The sequence below is a fragment of the Panthera uncia genome, chromosome E3 (assembly GCF_023721935.1).
Source record: "Panthera uncia isolate 11264 chromosome E3, Puncia_PCG_1.0, whole genome shotgun sequence".
Taxonomy (NCBI): Eukaryota; Metazoa; Chordata; class Mammalia; order Carnivora; family Felidae; genus Panthera; species Panthera uncia.
Genome location: NC_064815.1, coordinates 9,363,524 through 9,371,139, shown reverse-complemented (window position 1 = coordinate 9,371,139; position 7,616 = coordinate 9,363,524).

The following is a 7,616-nucleotide window of genomic DNA, read 5'->3' as shown; positions in this document are numbered from 1 at the left end:
ATAGGGGTATACCTATGCCAGGGTATGCTTGTGGTGTCTGGAAAGTGGGGCGAGCAGGCATAGAACAGAACTGAGGGCTGGGAATGAGGAAAGTAAGGTTATCAGTCACTGCCTTATCAGATGTTCTTACTGTGCTGTGTATCAGTTAGCTACTGCTGGATGATAAACCACCCCGAAACCTCATTGCCTAAAACGGCAATCATGCTTACGTGTCTGTGGGTCACCTGGGGAGGTTGCTGATCTAGAGGAGGCTGGGTAGATTTTGACTGTATCTCCTTTTTTTTTTTTTAAGTTTATTTGTTTTGAGAGAGAGAAAGCATGCACTCTTGGGCGTGAGTGGAGGAGGGGCAGAGAGAGAGAGAGAGAGAGAGAGAGAGAGAGAATCCCAGGCAGGCTCTGCACTGGCAGTATGGAGTCCAATGTGGGGCTTGAACCCATGAACTGTGAGATCATGACGTGAGCCAAAACCAGGAGTTGGACGCTTAACCAACTGAACCGCCCAGGTGTCCCTTTGTGTATCTCTTCATGGGCCTCAAAGTTAATGGGTCTGTGATGGAGCTTAGCAATCAAGAAATTTTAAAAGCTCCCAGGTGATGCAGCTAGGGTGGCAAAACTATCGATTCAGACCCTAAAGCAGAGGCTCTCAAATTTGAACGTGCATCAGAACCCTCTGCAGAGCTCATCAAAATAGAAATTGCTGGGCCTCACCCCCACACTTTCCAATTCAGAAGGCTTGAGTTAGGCCCTAAGATTTTGCAGTTTTTACAAGTTCCTGGGTGACGCTGATATGCTGGTCTGGGGACCACTCTTTGGTAACTACTGAGCAGGAAGAAAACAGTCATGCGGTAATGCTGGAAGGGGATTCCTACCATATGTAATGGGGAAGTAGAACCACCATCTGGGCTGGGAGGGGGAGGGAAGAGAGAGGAAGTGAGGTAAGAGATTAGGTTTAAGAGTCCTCATTCTTACTTCCTGGAGGAAGTAGCTAACGCCAGTGAGCTGTACGAGCCTCCACCAAGGTTCTGGGGACTCACAGAGTTGGTATTCAGTTTACCATAACACAGCCTGGAGGGATTGCATGTCTCGTGGAGAAACCCACGTTGGCACCCAGTGCATCAGTATGGCATGGCAGTGGTAGATTAACCAAGACTGAGGGAAGGTCTGGGGTGAGGGTGGCCTCAGGGGCAGCCTCCCAGAGTCCAGACTGCTGCAGAAAAGTCCCCTGGCGTTTACAACAATCCACCCACCCCTACCCCCATCCCGGGGACCGTTAGAAGTCTGGGGCTGGGAAGAAACAAGCAATCACAGGGACACAGGCAGGACCCACAGCCACTGGGAATGGGTTCCAGCGTGAGATCCAGGAGCCAGTACAGTCCAGACCAGCATCGACCTGCCACTCCTCAGCGAAAAGCAGCAAGAACAGAAGGCCACGTGCAGAGCAGGGCCAGGACTAGGATCAGGCAAAGGAGGCACCTGGGACACAAAATTTAAGGGTAGTGCAAATACAGGGTCAGCCCTCACCCTAGCCCCCATCCCCATGCAAAGACAAGAGGGAGGAGACCCCCCCCTAAACGGAGGTCCCACAGACTCAATGGTCTCCCTACAATGCTGTTGGGATTCTGACATGTTCTCTGCATCTGTCATGGAAAAGGTTCAGAGCTGGGGACACCCCTGGAGCTGGTGGAAAGTGTTCTATTCACTCCGTCTCCTGGAAGAAGGCTGTTTTCAATCAGAAGAGACTGGGTTATCATTAACAGGTAAGTGTACTGAACCAGAAAGGGAGTGTCAGGTCCAGAAAGAAGAATGGAAGGAAACAAAGACACTTGGGTGTTTTGCACAGCTGGACCATAGAGTCAAGTTTGCTAGCGGGTGTTTCACAGTTGACATAAGTGGCATCAAAAAGTTTTTAACAAAGGAAGATTTGTCTGACACAAGAAAGGATTTGAGCCTTATAAGAACTTGGGTGAGGAGCTTGGTAGGAGGCTCAGATGTGTTACGGATGAGATCCGTCAGGAGTTGATGAGGCCGGGGGGTAACTAGGTGGCTCAGTTGGTTAAGCGTCGACTTCCGCTCAGGTCACAATCTCACAGTTCCAGCCCCGCATCAGGCTCTGTGTTGACAGCTCAGAGCCTGGAGCCTGCTTTGGATTCTGTGTTTCCTTTTCTCTCTCTCCACCCTTCCCCTGCTCATGCTCTCTCTCTCTCTCTCTCTCTCTCTCTCTCAAGAATAAATAAACATTAAAAAAAAAAAAGTTTTGATGAGGCTGGGCAATGGATGGGTAAATGCACCTCTCTCTGAGAAACTGGCTGAACTGACAGTGTGAGGGCAGGTCTGGAAGGGAGCCCCACCCGGTAATTACACTGTTATTAACTCAGCGTTTACTTTGGAGAGGAAGGGAGCCTGATGGGCAGGAATACTCTCTGGGTCATGACAGATCCAGGGAAAAGCCTAGGCTTGTCAGCTGAACTTATCCCCAAACAAGAGGCACAATTCTGGGTGTCAGATGCCATTCGTTCTGAGACCATGGGGGGGCACCTGATCCTCTCCTCAGGGAGTTCTGTGGCTCTGGTGGTCATGGAGGCACATGTGGTCCCCCAAAGAGTGAAGTCAGCCCAGACCCATTGTTAACCTGGGTGTGACCCTCGGGAGATACTTCCCTTCCTAATGTCTGACCTCACTTTTTAAATTGAGCTTTCCCTGTAGGAGCCCTTCCCCTTCTCCAGTTTTCCATGCACGGTAGGCCTTCCCTCTACAAGACAGGATGAAGGCAGCTTAGGGAAGGCCTGCCATGCCAGGCAAGGGTGGGTAGTTATCCTGCAGGCAGTGGGAGCCGTGGAAGACTTTTGAGCTGAGCGTTGGCATGCCTCGAACTTCCCATACCCTCACCTGGACAATGCTTGGCTTATAGAAATTTGCGCTCAATATGCTTGATAGAATAAATGATCTATGCAGTGTTTTTGGAAGAACTGAGTAAGTTTCCACTTTTTTAGCTTAGCCTCTTCTCCACTGCTGTGAAGCAATCTCCCACCCACCCTTTCTCTGCAGAATGATTTACGCTTATTTCTACTGACCCCCCATTTGCTTTATTCAGGAAGATAGCAGCTCAGGCTTCCCAGATCTTATCTCTGAACCTACAAATACCTAAAACAATGGATAGTCTAGTGGGGTTTGACATTGGTCTTCACCCAAAGCTCTGTGGTTGGCCTTTGACTTTTTTTCCATGAAAACCTTCAAAGTTGATCAATTTTCATGGAATTAGAGCACTATAAAAGGCATTGATAGCACAAGATACTAATACCTTCATCTGTCCTATGTTCAGTCTCCTGAACTCTATGGGGTCAGAAATGGAATGATCAGGCATCAGGCGTCGTTTGGTGTAACAGAAAGAGCGGGAATTTTGCTCGCTGTCAGACATCATTCAGATCCCAGCTCTGCCAATTATTAGCTATCTGGCCTGGGATGGTTTGCTGAATATCTCTTGGCCTCAGTTTTTTTTCTTGAAAAGTGGGAGCTGCCTCTGTGTCTGGCTCACAGAGTTGTGAGGATGGTAAGGAAGACAAGTATTCAAGTGTTTAGGGCAGTGCTTGTCCACATAGTAAAGGCTCAAAAAACAGAATAGTAATTGAATACCATCGAGCATCAAAAACCCTAGTGATTGGGATTCCGCTCAGAAAGCTACTTGGCTTTTTTGACCCGAGACCCATGAAAGATACTGGGGCTGTTTCTGGGCAAGGATGAGAATAAATACTGTGGGACATGCTTGAATAATGTACATATTTTTTAAGAATAAAACTCTTATTTTTATTATTTTTTAATGTTGATTTGTTTGTGAGAGAGAGAAAGACAGAGCGTGAGCAGGGGAGGGGCAGAGAGAGAGGGAGACACAGAATCCAAAGCAGTCTCCAGGCTCTGAGCTCTCAGCCCAGAGCCTGACGTGGGGCTTGAACTCATGAACCGTGAGATCATGACCTGAGCTGAAGTTGGATGCTTAACTGACTGAGCCACCCAGGCGCCCCAGAATAAAAATCTTACAGTAAGAATCCCTTTCTCCTCACAGAACTCTCCAGCCCCAGAGATATTTGGATTTGAGCTTGTCAGGGAAGGTGTTTTTGTATGTGTTAGTTTTCAATACTGGGTAAGAGTGGGGGTGTGGGCAAAGGGGGAGAGGATGCAGGAGTGATTCAGAGAAGGAGAGGAGTTACGAGAGTCCTTCAGGCAGGACAAGAAAAAAGAGATTTGTATCGCGAAGACAGGGCTGGCTTTAGTGACAGTGGTACGGCTCCTGTGCTCAAGAAGATCCTAAGCTTGGCTTGATGCCCTGTTGTCCTTGTCGTCTTGAGAGTTTTAATAATTTTGAACAAGGGGCCCCGCATTTTCATTTTGCACAGAGCCCCGAAAATGATGCACAGCCAGTCCTGTATAAGCAGAAGAGTGAGGAGCGGACGGCGCTTGGCAGACCCTGAGTGCCCACCCCCGTGGGCCAGCCAGCGACCATCACCTTGGGATCCCGTGCTTTCCCAGAATCATTCAACACTTGTACTTCCTCTTGAATGAAGAGAGAGGACACGGATGTGTATGGCGCTGTCGTTAAGAAGCGAAAATCGGGGCGCCTGGGTGACTCAGTCATTAAGCATCTGACTTCGGCTCAGGGCACAATCTCACAGTTTGTGAGTTCGAGTCCTACATCGGATGAGCTCAAGCCCCACTTCAGGTGAGTCCTGCTTCTCTCTCTCCCTCTCATTCTGTGCCCCTTGTGGGATTCTCTCTATTTCTCTCTGCCCCTCGCTCACTTGTGGCCCTCTCTCTCTCTCAAAAAAAAAAAAAAAAAAAAAAAAAGAAAATCTTACTGCCCCTGGATATATTCAGGGTGGATCTGAATATAACCAGGAGGGCATATCCCTATGAGCACCTGTTAAACCATCACCTACCTACTGTGAAGTCCACTTTGGCTGTCCTTGGCCATGGGACATCTTGGCCTGTTACGATTTTTCTGCACACGAGAGTAATGTAATGGTCATGCGGTGTTTGTGTTTTTACCCTCCCTATTTTCTTTGTGGGCTCTGCCCTTCTGTTTTCCACGTGTTGCCTGTGGTGCTGCCAATCACAGTGTGTCGTCTCCCCCCTTAGACACGGGGACGTGAGCCAGGCTGGGCGGGTCAGAGTGCCCCGTCCCCCTTCACGTCTGCGACTGACTCACAGTGGCAGTTTAGGGGCTACCAAAGCTGAAGTTGCATTGTGACGGACCTTACAGTCACCCAGAAACAGACTAATCAAGAGCACTTCGTGCTTCTAACAACCCCTGTAATGACAATGTAAGATGTTACTCCTACTGCTCCCACTCCCTGCGTAAATGTGGGAGCTCTGATGCGCACAGATCCCTAGAGCTGGTGCAGTTCACTCAGTGGTGAAGTCAGACAACCAAGGGTCTGCAAACACTTCAAAAATGTCAGAATGTGGGGCTCCCGGGTGGCTCAGTCGGTTGAGTGTCTAACATTGGCTCAGGTCACAATCTCACAGTTCGTGGTTGGAGCCCTGCGTCAGGCTCTGTGCTGACAGCTCGGAGCCTGGAGCCTGTTTCAGATTCTGTGTCTCCGTCTCTTTTTGCCCCTCCCCCACTCATGCTCCGTCTGTCTCTCTCTCTCTCTCTCTCAAAAATAAATAAGCATTAAAAAAAACTGTTTTTTTAAGTGTCAGAATGTTATGACCCCTTTTACTGTCTTACTCAGGGCAGAAATAAGGCCTGCTTATAACCTTGATTTGTATTAATGGGAACACCAGTGGGGGCTATGCATTGATCTTTCATAGAAACATGTATCTAAAAAGTGAGGAAGCGTAATTCTCAAAGCGAATTTGAGAGAAGAGCCTGTAGGCATAGAACGATAAGAAAAAACCGAAAGGTTTTTTGAAAGCAAGAGCTTTCATTTTAATTTCTTTTTAAAAATAGCTCTGTTGACATGTAATTTACATACCATAAAACTCACCCATTTTGAGTGTACAATTCAATGATTTCCAGCAATTCACAGAGTCATGCCTCCATCATCGCAAAAACAGTTTTCGAACATTTCCGTCACCCCCCAAAACTCTCTGCATCCGTTCCCCGCTCCCAGCCCCAGGCCCCCAGCCCCAGGCAACCACAAATCTCCTTTCTGTCTCTACACATTTGCCTTTTCTGGACATCTCATCCAAATGGAGTCATACCACACGTGGTCTTTCTTGTCTGGCTCCTTTCACTGAGTAAAATGTTTTTGAGGTTACCCACGTTGTGGCATGTTCCTTTCTTTTTATTGCTGTAAAGTATTCCATTGTGTGGCTATACCACATTTTGTTTATCCATTCACCCATCGATGGGCACTTGGATGGTTTCCACTCTGAGGCAATTATGGATAGTGCTGCTGTGAATGTTCACATACAAGCTGCCATTCAGGGCGATGGCTCTTTAGATGATGCTGAATGCCTCTTCACCTCGAACAAGCTCTTTCTTGGAAGAGTACTAGGCCTCCAAGAGCCTTGCTTTGAAACATGGATAAAGAGTTAAACCTCACATGCTCCCCTGAGAAGGCAAAATTGCTCCCAGGGGGTGTCAGCAGGTCTCAGTTTCTATACAGGACATGTCCCCGTGTCTCTCTTAACGAGATGGGGCAAGACCCAGGTGGGGCCATTAGTTCCTCCCTGGCTTGATACATATGGATGTCTGGAAAAATCTCATTGGTCAGTGGGGTGGCTAGGCTGAGAAAATGTAAAGTTGTCTCCTCTCCGTGGAAGGCAGATATTGTTGGCAAAATCCATTCATTCATTCAGCAATACTACTGAGTGCCTTCTACATGCTAGGTACTGTTCTAGGTATTAAGGATACAGGTGTGGGAGAAACACACCAAAAAAAAAAAAAAAAAAAAAAAAACCCACAAAAAGCCCCCCTCAGCTCATACAGCTCACTTCTAGTTGGGGAGACAGACCATAAAAAATAGGAAAGATGTAAGGTATGTTGCATGGTGATATGTGTTATAGAGAAAATTAAGCAGGGAAGGTGAACAGAGTTCCTGGGAGAGGCAAGAGGTTGCTATTTTGAAGAGGAAAGTTGAGGAAGAGCAGATTGAAAAGGTGACATTTGAGCAAAACCTAAAGGATGTTGTATTGTCTGAAGCTATCTAACAAATTACCACAGACTTAGCTGATTAAAATAACCCATATTTCTTATCTCACAGTTTTGATGGGCCAGGAGTCTGGGTATGACTGAGCTGGGTCCTCTGCTTCAGGGTCTCCCACAAGTCTGTAGTCAAGAGGTCAGCTGGGCTGGGGTCTCACCTGAAGGTTCAACCAGGGAAGTATCCATTTTATTTTATTTTTTATGTTTATTTGTTTTGAGAGAGAGTGAGTACATGTGAGCAGGGGAGGGGCAGAGGGAGAGGGGGAGAGAGAATCCCAAGTAGGCTCTGTGCTGTCAGTGAAGAGCCCTGTGTAGGGCTTGAACTCACAAACTGTGAGATCATGACCTGCGCCGAAATCAAGAGTCGGGCAATTAACCAACGGAGCCACCCATGTGCCCCTGTTGTCAGAATTTTAGCTCCTCTAGGACTATTGGACTGGAGTGGGGCGGGGGAGGGGGTGTCTCAGTTTCT